Genomic DNA, 15,647 nt, shown 5'->3' with positions numbered 1-15,647 from the left:
CGCTGAAAGCACTATAGTAGTGCTTATTATTTTGCTCCTTCCGCCCGTGCCGGGGCTGTGCGGTCCCGGTACGGGATTCACCGCACTCCCGGTGCCCCTTTTGCCCGTGAGTTTAACCGGGGAAGGAGGCGGGGCGCGAGAAGCGGCTGAGTGCAAGCAGGCCGCGACGCTCAGAGTGGCGGGGCCAGCGCGCACCGCGCTTGGCACCCTAAAAGCCCCAAACCCCACAGATAGGTTGGGGATGGAGCAGTGGGTGTAGAGCCGAACATGAGCACAGGGTGTGAGATAACGGGCTGTAGGGAGCAGGAAGAGGATGTAGGGTGCAAGGAATAGGATGCGGAGTGCAAGGAATGGGTGTAGGGTGACGGGAATGGGATGTGGGGTACAAGGAATGGATGTAGGGTGTAGGGAAAAGGCCACAGGTGCAAGGAGTAGGATGTAGGGTGCTGGGAATGTTGTTAGGTCGAAGGAATAGGAGATGCAGGGAGAGAAAAGGCCACAGATGTAGGGATGATAGGCAGGGCATATAGGGTGCAAGGAATGGGATGTACGGTGCAGGACGAAATGTAGGGTGCGAAGAATGGACGGTGGGGTGCAGAATATGATGTGGGGTGCAGGGAAGGACATGTAGGGTGCAGGGGAAAGGCCGCAGCTGCAGGAATGCGATGTAGAGCACACGGCAGGGGATGCAGTGTGCTGGGAATTAGGGTGCTAGGAAGTAAATTGCAAGGTGTGGATGTGGGGTGCTAGGAATGGGATGCAGGGTGCAGGGAAAGGTCACAGGTGCAGGGTGCGGGGGATTCAGGGTGCCAGGGATGGGATGGAAGGGATGGGATGTGGGTTCACAAGGAAGGGAAACAGGAGGTCCAAGGTGCGGACAGGTATGTGCAGGCTGCGTGGACGCCGCGGGAGCTGTTGTGACCGGACAAGGGCTCTCGGCACAGCCCAAAGAGCGCTCACATTGCCGTGCCGTGCCGAGCCGAGCCGGGCCGGGCCGTGCCGAGCCGCCAGGTGGCGCTGCGGCCCCGCCGCTGCGGGCCGGGCCGGGCCGGGCCGGGCCGGGCCCCCCGGGGCCGTCGGGGCGCGGACACCGCTCGGGTCCCGTCCCGCTCCCCACTCCCCGTACGGCACCGGGCAGGGCCAGCGGGCACCGGGACTCCCCTTCGGCCCTCCCGGCCCCTGCGGAACTCCACGGCCCGGGTGCGCCTCACCACCCACTCCAGCTCCTCATCACCCTCCCACGGGGGGTGCGGGCTCGGGGGGATGCAGGTGAGGGGCCGCTGCTGCCCTCCGCTCTCCGAGGAGGCAGAGCCAGCGTGGAGCGGTGCGGGATGTGAGGAACACGCACACAGGGCGCCGTGCAGGGCTCTGCGGCTCGGAACGCGTTCCACAGCCCCTCGGTGCCCCGTAAAGTCCCTGCCGCCCCCCAGCTTGAGGCTGGATGTGCGGTTGTGCTTCAGCCAGTTTCACCCAGCAGCGGGAGGCACCCGCTCTGCCTGAGCCTGCCGGGAGCCGCAGGGGCTGCCTGTCCTCGGCCACCTCCACACCGGCGACTCCGGGTTCCCGGCTCCTTCTGCGGGAGCTCCGCGGGGCGCGGGGTGCGGAGCCGGCGGGGAGAGATGCTCCAAGACTGCGGGTGCTCTGGCCGGGGTGGAGGAGCCATGAGCTGCCCTGGAGTAAAGGGAAGAACGGTTTAGGGACCCCCGGCTCCCGGGTGGCTCTAGGAAAGGACCTGGGTGCACTTGTTCTCCCCTCCGATGCATTGTGTTAACGCCGATTTCTCTTATTTGGTGTCTTTTATTTCCTTATTTTCATCGTGTTCGCAAAAAATTAAATTCTAAAAATTCCAAACCCTCCCCATCAAAAAAAAAAAATTATCCTCTCTCCAAAGCGTAAATAGCAAAAATAAATTCTCTAAGTGTTTCTCGCGGCAGCGCTCTGGGGAGGGTTGATGACAACGAGCTCCACTGCCTTGTCTGCAGGCAGGACCGGGCCGGGGCTGCCTGTGCCTCACCTGAGTGCGGGCACGTAGGTTCGGCAAGGCACGGCACCACTAAAAAAAAAAAAAAAAAAAAAATCACCACTGTGAACAACCCGAAATAACCTCAAAAATCCGCCGTTTCAGCAGAGCTGGCTGCAGTGCATAAGTCGGAATGGGGTGTGTATCGTCTTTTTTTTTTTTTTTAATTTTTTTTTTCATTCCCTAGGTTTTTTGTTTTTATGTCTGTCTGTCATGCAGAGAAGCATCCCCATCCCAGGTGCGCCCCGTCGGGGTCCGGTACCGGCGGTGGGAGCTGCGACTTCTCGCCAGCTTCTTGGAGACCCCGCTCCCCGCCGGGAGCTCAAAGCTGTCTGTCGGATAATGGGGCGGTGGGACTTTGTTTAACCCCGTTGCCCCTGGGGCCAAGGGTCAAGGGCTTCCTCTTCCCCCGGGACACGGCGGAGACGCCGTTGGTCACAAGAGGAGGACGGCGGCGAGGAGGGGAAGCGATGGCCGCAGTGCACCCCTGTCCCCGCCGCGGCCCTCCCGTGCCATCGCCCTGGGATCCCGTGAACCTCCTTCTCTCCCCGGCATCGAGAGGCTGAGACGGGCTCCAGATGGGTGTTTTGGGGGAGCAGGGGGAGGCCAAACATCACCACGGGGCAGCGGGTGATGATGCAGAGAGGCAGCCCTTGCTTTCCAGCATCCCGCGGTTCTGCTTTCCCCTCCCAGCTGGAGCAGGACGTTTTTAACAGGGTGCCGGTTTAAACGGTGTTTCACCCCCTCCCTCCACAGGTAGAGATGTCTCAGCTGCCCCCCCGGAGCCAAGAAACGGGAGAAACGGGCAATTTTTATAGGTGACGTACGGGCTTACGTGGGAATCCGTGCCCAGCACTGCTCTTTCAGCTTCTTTTTCTCCTGAAATAACCCTTCCGTGAAGCTCGTACCCCCCTATTGCAGCTCGCAACCCCTTTTTCAGGCTGGGGAGGAGTCGGGAGAGAGGGAAGGAAAAGAGAAAAGCAGAGCACCCCAACATCCCGCTCTTTCCCTGCTCGGGAAGCGAGCCCCGGAGCTCCCAAAGTGAGCGCTGAAGAGGGCGACAGGAGACAGGCGGGAGCCGGCTCCGAGCTGGAGGGGTCGGGGGTGGGATGACAGCAGAGGAGGACCCTCCTTTTCGGGATTAAGGGAGAACCAGCGGAGGAGGGAAGCTGGCGGCACCGCGGGCACCCGAGGTAAGTCCCTCTCGTGCCCGCAGCGGTGGTACCTGAGCCAGGGCGCTGCTGCGGGGGACGCTTTGAGGGTTCAAAGGAGCCCGATCCCGGGGGGAGCCCCTTCCCGGGGCTGCCCCATCACAAGCACCGGGCTCTGCGGGGCCGGGGCTGCTTTGGAGGCTGCGGCTCCTGTGGAATCGGTGCCGGTGATCCCGGCCCGGGGCTGCCGGCAGCGCCTACCCCGCTCCGTGCCCGCTCCTTCGGGGCTGGGCCGGGGTCCCCCCGGGCCGAGCAGCCCCACGGATCCCGCTCCCAGCCCCCGGGGCTCCTCCCGTGCGTGTCTCAATTCGCTCAGGCTTGACTTGGCAATAAGCTCTCTCAATAGGGTGACAATAGAGCCCCGGTGGGACCCGAACAAAGAATTTGAAAGTAGTTAAATTGCAGGACACGTCCATCGCCTGGGTGCTTGAATTAAAAAAAAAAAAAAAAAAAAAAAAAAAAAAAGAAGAAAAAAAAAAAGAAAGAAAAAAAAAAGAAAGAAAAAAATCAGAGAAAAGAAAAAGGAGAGGGACTTTTCTTTGGGTTGGTGAGAAAATGCTCAGGGTAAAAGTTGGTTTGGCGTCTTCATTTCAGCGACAATGGAGCAGAGCTAATTCAATAGGAAACGCGGGGATTTTTTAATGAAAAGACCGCCGGGGTTACACCGAAGTTAAGCTCTTGTGAATTAATTATTAGGGCAAATAAACTGGGAGGGGGGGAGCGCTCGGGAGGGAGTGTTGCAATTTCTTAATATTCTCCTTTTCGTGTTTAACGACAATGCCATTAGGTTTTCGACTCTGGGTGAGCAAAAGGATTTCTTACACTCCCCGGGAAGAGGAGAAGACGCGCTTTCTTTTTTTTTTTTTTTTAATGGTGTTAATTGCTTTTAAAATAAAATACTACGGAATTTGGCAACGAGCTCCGATTTCTGCTGGCGGTGGCATTTGGGGTTGTATTTCCTTTCGTGGCAACTCGCAGATGCAAAAAAGGAAAATAACGGGGGAATTTAAAAACACGAATGTAAAGGCGAGGCGGCGTGTTCGGCTGTTGCAGATCTCTCGGGCTCGATCGGTTTATTTTTTCCTACATAGAAAACCTGTCTGGGGATCCCTGTGTATTCATCGGGGCGGCGAGAGACTCCCCAGAGCCGCTCCGGGGCATCGGTGGAGTGAATCGGAGATAAAAATTAGGAGCCAGGTTAAACGCAGGAAGGAAGAGGAGAGGTCGGAAGCGGAGTAAAGGTGTGCCAGGAGGGATTGGGGTGTGGGGGGGTTGTGGGTTTTTGGGGATGGCTTTTTGAGCCTTGCAGCAGAGGCTGCAGGCGGTGCAGAATGTGTGTGATTCTGTAAAGACGAGAGGGAAGGTAGAGACCGAGGGGAGAGGAGCGCGGTGCCCGCACCCCATTCCAGCTCGCTGTGGCCACCGAGCCCCGCGCTGCGGCTGTCGGGGTGACCCGGGCTCCGGGCTCGGCCTGTCCGTCGGGGAAGGCACGGCCCGGCCCGGCACGGCTACAGGAGGGACCCCTTTTCCAGGGCCAGGTACTCGGCCCGGGGGCAGCCTGTGCCCCGCAGGCGGGCCGTGCCTTGCCGTGCCTTGCCGTGCCACGCCGTGCCGTGCCGAGCCGTGTCGGGCCTTGCCGTGCCGAGCCGTGTCGGGCCGGACCGGGAAGTCTCGGGTCCTTTCAGCATTTGGACAGCGGTGCGGGGCCGAGAAGGCAGCCGGGGGCCGGTGGGAGCTGCCCGGGCCGGGGGAGGTTTAGGGGCGGCCTCAGCCCTTTCGCTGTCCGCCGTCACCGGGTCCGTTCCTCAAGGGATGGGGGGCACCGCCAAGAGGGGACTCGGGTGTCGGGGTGTGGGGGGAGCTGGCCCCGCTGTCCCCCCGAAAAAGCGCTTCCCGGGGCCGGGGGAAGAGTGGGGTGCCCGGTGGGGCGGCCAGGTGAGCGACGGCGGCCCCGGGGGAGCGGGAGGCAGAGGGGCTCTCCGGGGGGAAAGGGGGGTAAGCGGCCCCCCTCCCCCGCGCAGCCCCATCCTCGGGGGGTAATTAAGGGGTGAGGCGGAGGGGCTGCGCTTTCTGCTCGGCGGAGCCTGCCAGCCACCAGCCCCCGCCGCCACCGCCGCCTTCCTCCCGTCCTCCTCCTCTCCCCCTCCCTCCCACCGCCTCCTCCCCTCCCCCTCTCCCTCCTCCTCCTCCTCTCCGCCATGGTTGGAGTGAATAGGCGGCTGCCGGGCTGACGTCAGTGCGGGCAGAGCCTGCCGGCGGCGGCAGCTCCCGGCCAGCGACCAGAGCCGGCACCGGCAGCAGCCGGGAAGACGCATGGAGCCGGGGCAGAGCCGCCTCCGCCGCCCCCGCCGGCCCGCGCCCGGGGCTGGGGGCTGCGGGAGCCACCGCTCGGCCGGGGGCAGTCCAGCCCGCCCCTCCGCCCGCCCCGGGGAGGGGAATGGCCCCGCCACCCGCTTCTCCCGGGACCACCGTCCTGCCCTCCGCACGGCAGCAGAGTGAGTGTCGCGGCCGGGCATCGCCGCCTCGGCGGGGCGGCCCCGGGAGGCGGGAGGGTGCGGGGGGACAGTGTCCTCCGGGGGGGACGCACCGGCTGCCGGAGGGGGAGGAGGGAGGCAGGGAGAGAGGAAGGGGGGATACGAAGTTGGGCCGGTCCCCGCCGGGAAGTTGGGCTCCTGCAGGTGCCAGCACCACGCGGGACCGGGACCGCCCCGCGCCGCTGCCCGGCCCCGGCTCACCCTTGGCGGGGCACGAGTGGGAAACACCCGGCGCCTTCTGCTGCCGGGGACGCGTTTGCTCCGGCAGCTTCTCCCTGGATGCCCGGCACGCTGCAGCTCGGGAGAGGGGCCCGGGGCGGGCTGAGCCCCGACGGGACGGCGGGGAGCTGGGGCCGAGCGCTGCCGGGGGATGCCGGGTGTCCCCCAAACCTCCGCTCCCGCCGGTGGGAGAAGCGGCACCGGCCAAAACGCCCGGATGAGGCCGAGCCTCCCGGGACACCCAGGCTTTAGGCCGCGGGAGAAATCCCGGGCTCCCGAGGAAGTTCATCCTCCCGGTGCAGCGGGTGCTGCTGCAGGGCCTGATTTTAGGGATGAGGGAGAGGACATCAGGGCGTCCCGCTCCCCTGCTCGGATTTACCCCTGAGGAGCAGCAACGAGGCTACCGCTGCTTGTGCCCTGATCTGCCACCGGCTTCTGGTGGATTTTTTTTCGTTTTTCATTTGCTGTATGCATTTCCTTTGCTAAAAAAAAAAAAAAAAAAAAAAAAAAAAAGGAAGAAAAGGGGGGGAAAGCATTTTTATTTTATTTCATCCTTGTTTATTATAAATTTATAAATTTATTTTTCTTTCTGTTTTTTACCCTCATTTTTAAAATTTTCTATTTTCCCCCCATTCATTCTTCCTTTTTGCTCCCTGCCTTCCCTCGACTGCTTAATTCCTCGGGGATTGTTGTTTGGCTTTTGTGTTTTGTTTTGTTTGTTTTTTTTTTTTATTTCCCCTGTATCACCCTGGAAGTGAAACGCATTTTAGGCCTCAGCCTTAAGGAAACCCGAATCATAGCAGTGCAGGTGGCCTGAGAGTCTGCACCTGGCCGGATCCCTTCGACGTGCCTCCACCCCCGGCCCCGGACGGGGAGCACCTCGCCCCGCCAAGCGAGGAGGGTCCGGGCCGGTCCCCACCTGGGTCCCGGCCCCGACGGCCGGAGAGAAAAGAGGAGCCGGGGGTGAGACGCAGCCGCTTTCCCTTTTCCGCGCCGGGGCTTGCTCAGAGGCGGCTTTTAATTACTAAACAAAGCCACGCGTTTCCTTCACGCCTGTCGGGAGCTGCCGCTTCTTTGCCAAGCCCCGATGGTGAGGGGAGAAGCAATCCCCCCCCCCCCCAAAAAAAAAAAAAAGAAAAAAAAAAAGAAAAGAAAAACCAACCCAAAAAAACAATTAGGAGAAGATGCAGCTCGAGGCTGCGAGGCGTGGGGGGTTACTCCAGGTTGGCTAAAAATAACTTCTCCTAATTAAAGAAAAGTGACGTCAGACGTGCAGGACGTAGAAGAGGGGAAGGCAGCGGACTCGTTCCTGGGCGATCACGTTAAATAATTCAGGGCCGGCCTGGTGACCGCGCTCTTCCGAGGTGCGGCCGGGCTCTTCCGAGGTGCGGCCAGCGGGGCCGCCCGCCGTGCCTGGTGCCGGGGTCACCCGAGGAGGGAGCGGGCGGCGGGGCCGTCCTGCCCGCGCCTGGGGCGGCCGGTCCGCAGGGCCGGGCCGGTGCAGCACCATGGCCAGAGCCCCGGCACCGCCGTCCCTCCCCGTCCCGTCGGGCCGCCCGCCGCCGTGGGGGCTTTTCTCTCGTGCAGATGGAGCAGAGTCCCGCGGCCCCCGGGGGCGGCCCAGGGCAGGAGGACGCGAGCTGGCTCCGGGTGATGCCATCGGAGCTCCGGAGCCGGGGCAGCCCCGCCGATCCGTCCCCAGGCTTCTCGATGGTGCTTTGCGCTGTGCCAAGGAGCCATTTTGTACGCATCCTGCTAAAATTGCGCCAAAAAGAAAGCCCAAACCACCCTTACCCGCCACAAAAAAAATCTCCCCAAAATAACCGGAATTTAAAAAAAAATCCCACAATACCCAAGCCTAAAACCAAACAAAAATACCCCTAGCGCATGGTATTCTCTCGCACGTACTGGGGCTCTGCCTACACGGAGAGAGAGGGTCAAGGCGAGAGCTCCGAGCACAGCAAAACACTGCCGAAAAGGAGCAGGGAAGAAAAATAATATCATATATATTTCTGCCAAGAAAATCACCTCCTTTGACCGTCTCCAGCCCCGAGAAGCCCGGCGGGGTGCGGTGGTTTACCCGCAGCATCCTCGGCTGAGCGACACGGCGGCCCGGGGGCTCGGCACGGCGGGCGGGAGATCTCGCACGGCGGCAGCGGCCGGGCAGAGCTGAGCCTTAGCGGGGCTGGCTCTGCCCGGCTGGGCCCCCTCGCCGCTGCCGCAGGGACAGCGGGGCTGGAGCGGGGCCGCATCGCCGCCGGAACGGCCCCGGGAGTGGGGAAAGCGGTCGGCGGCGCCCCAGGCTTCTCCCCGCGGTGAGTAACGGGGCCTCCCCCGTTAAAACGGGTGCAGCGAGGCCGGTGCCCGGGCCAGGCGAGCCCCTGGTGCCCGCTCGGTGCCACCGTCCCCGCAGCCCCGGGCTGCCCTCCGAGGCAGCGGGGCGGGCGGGCGACTTCCCCCGCCCCAGCCGCCAGCATTCTAGCAGCGACCACCCTAACAGCGAAACCGATAAATTAGGAGAAAATCCAAGGCCGTAAAATTAAGGAGATCCCATTCATGGCAATATTTTTCCCCCACGTCTCCAGGATAGATTAAAATAAACGCCGGCCAAGTCTCCTCCCGAGCGGCTCCGGGCCGCGGAGAAGGCACCGAGGGGCTGGGGACGGAGAAAATATTTCTCCCCACCTTCCCCAGCCCCGTCGGGGCGGCCAGAGCACAGCCGGGCCCGTTTCTCGTTAGGCAGGAGGCGGGAGGGAACGGGCAGTTCCCGGGAGCCAAGCAGCGGTGGCCGGGCTCGCCTGGGCGCCGAGAGCAGCGCCGGCTCGCAAAGGGCTGGCAGCCCTCGTCCTTTAGCTTTTAGCCTGATTGAGCTCGTAGATTTTATTTATTTAATTTTAAAAATTTTTTTAAGGGGATGGCGGAGAGGGGGAGGGCGAAGAGAGGGAGAAATAAATAATCCGAGCGGAGCTCGCCGGGAGCCGGAGGCGGCGGGACCGGCAGGCAGCGCTCTGCCGCGGCTGCTCCCGCCGAGATCGCTTCGTTTTGTAGCAGGTCACATTTTACCCTCGTCTGGGATTTAAAGAAAGGCGATGTTCAGAAGCGGCGAGGGATTACAATTTTTATTTTTAGAATTTTATTTTTTAATTTTTTTTAGCGAGGAGTGGGTCAGTTAAGCACCCCAGATAATCATATTTACCTCCTGGCATTTTAGTCTGATTATTGTTGCTGTTATTATTTGTATGTGCCGGATTCGCCGCTACACGCACATCGCGTTAAGCATCTGTGCAGGAAATCGCAGAACCTGGAGGGGAAATAATTAAAAGTGCGGGGAAATGGGGAGCAGAGAGAATCTGTGGGGGATCGCGGGTGCGTTCCCGGGGCACGTTTCGGGACGGGGGGCCCCGCGTTTGGCTGCGGAGAAAGGGTCTGCCTTTCGGGCTGCCCCCAGGTGCGGAGGCCGGACGGGAAGGGCATTGCTGGGGGAGGAGAAGGTGTGAGAGAGGTACGCTGCATGGGGGGGGTGCATGGAACACTGAGGAGAGGGAAAAATGGGAGAAGGAGTCGGGAATACGAAAAGAAAATGGTTGGAAAGGGAAAAGGTGGGGAGAAAGGAAAGGCCATGGAAAGGGAGAGAGTGAAGGGGAGAGGGGATAGGGAGAGGGAAAAGGAAGAGAGGGGAAAGGGAAAGAGGCGAACAGGAGAGAGGGGAGCGCCGGGGAGCGGGAAAGGGAGGTCAGTTGCAGGTGCAGGGCTGTGCAGGGGTGCTGCTCGCCTCTCCCCCGGCCCAGCGGCGGTGCCGCGGGGGCACGTCGGGGCGGGAGGGAGCGGGGCGGGGGTAGGGGAGGCGAGCGACCCTCGGCGCAGCCCCGGCACAGGCCGGGCAGGGCGGGAGGAGCGGCGGAGGGGCCGGTGCCGCCCGGTGCCGCCCGGTGCCGAGCCCAGCCGTGCCGGCCCGCCCCGTCCCATCCCGGCCCGCCGCGCAGCCCATCCCGGGCTGGAAAGCGCGGGAAAGGGGGCGCTGATTTAAATGAGGGCTCGGGGATTGGCTGGGCGCGGCGTGACGTCACTTCCCAAAGGGGGCGATTACCATGCGAGGGGAGTAGAAGTTGGGCAGCGGGGCGGGAGCGCGAGTGCCGCTCGCCGGGCCGGGCCGGCGGGCTGGGCACCGAGCGCCTCGCATCGGCCCCCGCAGCCCAGCCCAGCCCCGCGCTGCCCGGCCCGGCCCGGCCTGGCTCGGCTCGGCTCAGCTCGGCACAGCCCGACCTGTCTCGGTACGGCGCGGTTTGGCTCCGAGCCCCCGCGGCAGCCCACCGTGCGTCCGTGGCTCTGCCCCGGCTCCTCATCTCTGCTTCCTATTTATCTTTTTTTCTCTCTCTCTCTTTTCTTTTTGTTTTTCTTTTTTTTTTTCTTTTTTTTTCTTTTTTTTTTTTTCTTTTTTAATTTTTTTTTTTTAATGTGTGTGTGGTTCCCGGTGGCAGCTCCTGGCCGCCCTGCCCCGGCCGTGCCCGCACCTTGGAGCGGACGGACGGAAGGACGGACGGACGGATGGCCGGCATCCCCGACGGAGGGATGTTTCTGTCTTTGGTTATCTAGCTGTATGAGTGTTGTGGAGCCATCATAAAGCTAGATAACCGAAAGTAGAAATGACTTCCAGACCTGCTCGCCCAGGGGAAGCGGCCGCACCAGGACCGGCAGTGCAGAGACGGCCCGACTCGCCGCCCTGGGGGCTCCAGGTAAGGGCTGCGGGTCCGCGACCTCCCCGTCGGGCCGCTCCGGGCAGCCCGGGGCTCCGCGGCAGCAGGCGGGAGGGACGGGGACAGCGAGGCGAGCCCTGCGCCAATTCTTCCTTTGCCAAATAAATCCGGGGTTTAATTATCGGTTAAACGCACGTCGAAATTCACTCCTAGGCTGCGGAGTGTTGCGGCTCTGGGAGGATGGAGAGAGCACCCTCCCCAAATAAACCTTCCCCCCGTCCCAGCCTACTGGTCAGACCACGAAACCCCCCAGCTTTTGGATATCTTTCCTTCTCTCCCTCCCTCTCTCTCTCCCTCTCTCTCTCTCCCTCTCTCTCTCCTGCTCTATTTTTTCGGCTTTGGATTTGATCCTGGCCTCCCTTTGGAAGGTCAAGTTGGTGAGAATGTGATCACTTTTCTTGCGTGGTGGCTGTTGCTTTTGTTCGTAGCTGCGGGGGGATGCCTGGGGAAGGGGTCCCGCTGCTGGGTGCACCCCTCCAGCGTGCAGCCGCCCGGCCCTGAGGCTTCTTTGGGAGCCGAGCGCTTGGCAAGGCACAAAGCCTCCCTCACCTCCGCTGCAAGCCCCAGAAGTTGAAACATAATATGTATTACAATGTCTGGCAAATAAAAAAAAAAAAAAAAAAAAAAGAGGAAAAAGAAAGAAAGAAAAGAAAAGAAAAGCAATTGGCACATCTGCATTCCGTTCCCATGGCGACACAAAGCACCGTGCTCTCCGCCGAGCCTCCCCGGCACGTTTTCCCAGCTGGCGTGGGGCGAGCGCCCCTGGCCGGGACCGGGGTCCCCCGGGCCCCCCGGCACCCTGGGGCAGGCTGCGAGCATCGCCAGCAGCCCCTCGCCCGGCGCTGGCCGCTCGCACCCCGCAGGGATCATCCCCGCGCTGCCGCCAACCCACACGGGTCGTGACAGCTCCGGGAAGGCTGCAGAGAGAAACCTTCCTGTGGCAGCGGGCTCTTAGCTGGCTCTCTGCCCCCCAGGAGATGCTGCGGGAGATGGGGAGGGCTGGGAAAGGCGCTGCCGCCTTCCCACTGCTCGGCGAGGCGGAGCGCGGGTACCCTGCCCCATCCTCCGCAGCGGGCATCCCTTGCCGAGGGAGAGGGGAGCACCGCGGGGCCGAGCCCCGGCCAGAGGTGGGAGCCCCCCGCACCTCGCAGGCAGGTTTTCCACCTTCCCTTGCACGGGGTAATGGTGTCAGATGGCACGTAGGCCCGCCAAGCTAAATCTGCCTGTGCACCCTTCCAGGGCCAGCAAAGCATCGCCATAACCACAGTAAGGAAAAAGGATCTCAGCCTGAATTTGGCTATACCGGGAGAAAGAAAAGTTCTGAGGAGCTGTTATTATATATTCTAATGAGAAGTCATTGGAGAAATTAAAAAGGGCAGAGAAAGACGAAGACGCCAGCACTTATTCCACAGGAAGCCTCCCAGGGAAAAGGCTGTGTGAGTGTGAACGCTGAAAAGCATGAAGGCCTGGAATTAGACTATCATTTAGAAAGCGTTACTAATCCGAAGTTACAGCAGTAATTCCATGATTTGCTGGGTCCCACACGCAGCGCCAGAATTAAAGATACGGATTTTCTAGAAATGTAACTCAACTGTGGCACCGAGTCTCGGCAAGATCCGAATGAATCATTCATTCCAAAGGCAGCGAAAGACGTGTCATTAAGAACCAACCTCCTTCTCTCCAGCCCATCTGGAATATGTATACTCGATGCAATCCCAGAAATTGTGGAAGAGATCGGAGGTGGGGAGGAAGGAATGTAGTCCTTTCCCTCCTTTATTATGTTGGCTATTTTTAAGAAATAATTTTCCAATTATTTTCACAATATTGTGAGTGGCGCTCAATTCTTCTCCTATTTATTTTTTTCCCCCTTTCGTGCGCTAGCATCGAGTCAGGTGCAAACGGTTTCAGTGGAGATGCTTTAAAACTAGACTGAACAAAGCAGGAGGGAACTGAGCAAGGTGGTTGATGAATGCATTTATTCCGGAGTAATGATTTGATGGGGGATGGAGGAAAGAAACATTCAAATTCCTAATGAATGTAATTCAGGAGGAATCATTCAACCAGCATGTTAGAGAAAATCTGTTTGGTGGGAGTGTTCTGCACTGGCAGAACCCAGGAGGTATTTCTGTCCCTGGCCTTTGTAATTGCAAAAGGTGAAAATATAAAAAGAGGATCTGAGGAAAAAAAATATACACACATATAATAAATGTCTTTGTGTGTGTATATATAAATACATATATATATATAATTTTACGAAATAAAATGGAAGTGTGGAAATCCGTGTCTACATGAGAACTCTTACAAAGGATTGATGCAAGCTTTTTCACCTTGCTATTCAATCAGCTGGTCAGAAACCACTCTTGAGTTTTACTATTTTTTTTTTTTCTCCAGAAAATCACCTCTCCTGAGCTGATTTTTCAGGTATTTTTGCAGGCCATATACTTGGTACACTTACCCAGAGCAGTTCCCCTGAAGGAGACTGAGACAGGGACTGAGCGATTTGGCCTTTAATGTCCAGGAGAGAGAAATTGAGGTTGAATTTTTTTCTGCTGCTTTAATGCTTCATTCTTGCCCCTATTGTTGGCATGAACCTATGGGTGCCTCGAGGAGGTGTGAAGGCAGCACCCCCTCAATTAACAAGGGAGGTGGCAGTGAGTGATGGGGGACAGCAGGATGAGAATCCCCAGCTCATGTGTGTGTGGGTCGGGGGTGAGGCAGTGGATGAAGCCCCTCAGCAAATCTCTGCTTGTGACATACCCGCTGCATCTAGAGAGTCCCTGGCAGCCCACCGACAGGTCTCTGCTTTCTGTCTTTTTTTTAAAGTGCCATATTGGAAGGGAGGTCCCCAAGGGTCTGTCCTTGGGCCAGGGATGGATTTTGGCTGGACATAGTTCCCTTTGTGGCTTTGCTTTTTGCCCCATTTGGGTAGCTGTTGGTTTGGATGGGTCTTTGCCCCTGTAGAGGCAAAACCCAGAAGGGAAGGTGTCTTTTTGGGGCGTGCTGAGAGTCCATGTCCTGGCATTCCTGGTTCTTTCCCTTCTCAGTGGGACTCTCCTGGTGGAGCAATAGGATGCAGCGTAGGCCAGACATGGGTGAGGTTCCTGGAGCTGGGTTGTGATGTCTTTGTTCTTCAGGCAGAGCTGGGGATGGGCAGAGGGAGACAGGAACAGAAGAATCAGCATGTGCCATTGGGGGATGAATGCAAAATACAGTTTGTGGGTTTCACCCCAAGGAAATGATGCTCTGGGAGATCGCGTGCTCCAGCTCAGGATCTCCCACCTTTTCCTAAAACTTGATCGCCATGCAGTGGGTTTGGCTTGGTGCATGAGATGAAGGGGCTTTATGCCAAATACCTGGGGAAGCCAAACTCACCAAGGCTCGCAGTCAGGTGGAGAAGGGGCTGTTCAGGCCCTGCTGTTGGAAGGAGCTCCCCTGGAAGCCAGGCTATGTGAGCGCGCACGCTTGGTTATGGATGAAATCCCATCAATGGGCATTTTTGTGGAACTGCCTGGCAATGGCCAGTTCCACTCCTGAGCCTGGGCTCAGCCATTTCTTTTGTCTCTCTTGGCTCCCATGCCATCCCTGCACCCTTGATGCAAACGGACAGAGCCTCCCCTTACCTGCTGCTCTGCCCTGGCTTTGTCTGTGCCGCCGCAGAAAGGGCAGAGCCGAGGAGCTTGGAGGGTCCATCCAACCTGCGGCCATGGATGGGTGCTGCTCGTCCACCAGGGAGGGATCACAGCTGCCTGCTGGAAACACTCGTGTGTCTGGCTGGAGGGAAGGTGCTGGTTTGGCATCAGCACTGAGGCGCCTGGCACGAGGTGGTGCACACACACTGTTCATGGTGTGGGTACCGCGTGTCACCCTGGCACTGCTGCTGCCACACTGCAGCCCCTCAGTCACCCTGAGTCTCTGGGTGTCACCAGGGGCCACCAGCATAAGATGGACATGAGGCTGCCCATGCTGGCTTCCCCAACACACGGTACAGGGAGTCGCCCTGTCCAGGTCGGGGATTTTGGTGTTTCGTGCCCACAAGCCTGGTCACCTTGGAAAGATGTTTGCCAGCACCCAAACTGGAAAAACATCATCTTGGGCTTCTCACCATCCCTCTGTCCCTCTGAGTGCACATGTTTGTGACCAGAGCTGGCATACGAGGCCGGGCCATCACGCTTCCCACAGGCGGGCTCCCGCACAGAGTCAGGACGAGGTTCTGGCTTTCGTGTTTTCTAATATTTATTCAGGGGCTCAGGTTTGGTTAGGAGCGTTTGCCTCGAAAGCTAAGGAGTGGGGGTAAAAAAAAGAAAATGGGGGGAGCAAAAGAACACAATCTCCGGCAGTTAGCTGTCTCTTGGAAACTCAGCTTGCTGTTCCTATAGAGGCTTTCTCTTTTCCTTCACCCTGGTCTGGCCTTAAGTACCACTTTAAGCGGGCTTTGCTCATTCACATCCAGGCTCCTTAGAGCAATTGAGCCCGCGGGGGTTTGAAAAGAAGGGACAGTCCTTCAATGGCAGGACCTTGGGCCAGGCTAATTGGTTTTGGTTCAAGGGGATACTGGATTTGTGAAAAGCCCAAAGACATCTTTCCCACGCCAAATCCCGGCTCTTCAGAGGGGGAAGTGAGGGGTGCTAGGTGGAGAAGGGAGCTGAAAGAAAGGTGGTTTAGTTGAGGAACCTAAGGCCCTGGATGCCCAGCAGCCTTGGCAGGGTTGGGTGCAATAGGGGCAGTGCCCAGGGTGGCACAGCAGCAGGGGCACGGTGCCCTTCCTCCTCCTCCTCCTCCTCCTCGGGGTAGGTGGACAGTGGTGGCTGGCTCCTGGTGGCATGCTGGCAGCAGTGGCCTGGTTTCATTAAAACCAGGCTTTTTCAGTGCATGCCAGACTCCCATGGAGATGCCACAAATGCAGGAAAGA

The 15,647-nt window shown here is 59.2% G+C and overlaps 1 long non-coding RNA gene across 6 annotated transcripts in view; it reads left to right on the top strand.

The window, feature by feature from the left end:
* Positions 1-2,512: 2,512 nt before the first annotated feature.
* The window catches only part of LOC136562356 (uncharacterized), a 43,321-nt gene continuing 30,186 nt past the window's right edge, over positions 2,513-15,647 (top strand). The window contains exons 1-3 of one of the 6 annotated variants that reach the window (XR_010784498.1): positions 2,513-3,213; positions 4,019-4,472; positions 10,463-10,717. This is a non-coding gene — a long non-coding RNA (uncharacterized lncRNA). Of the gene's footprint in view, positions 3,214-4,018; positions 4,473-5,398; positions 5,727-10,121; positions 10,256-10,462; positions 10,718-11,977; positions 12,479-15,647 lie in introns of those variants that run through there. The other 5 variants (XR_010784500.1, XR_010784499.1, XR_010784501.1 and 2 more) reach the window with 5 other exon arrangements.

This window comes from Molothrus aeneus, chromosome 13 (assembly GCF_037042795.1).
Source record: "Molothrus aeneus isolate 106 chromosome 13, BPBGC_Maene_1.0, whole genome shotgun sequence".
Taxonomy (NCBI): domain Eukaryota; kingdom Metazoa; phylum Chordata; class Aves; order Passeriformes; family Icteridae; genus Molothrus; species Molothrus aeneus.
Note: the sequence above shows the minus strand (reverse complement) of the source record. Positions and strands in the feature narration are given on the sequence as shown.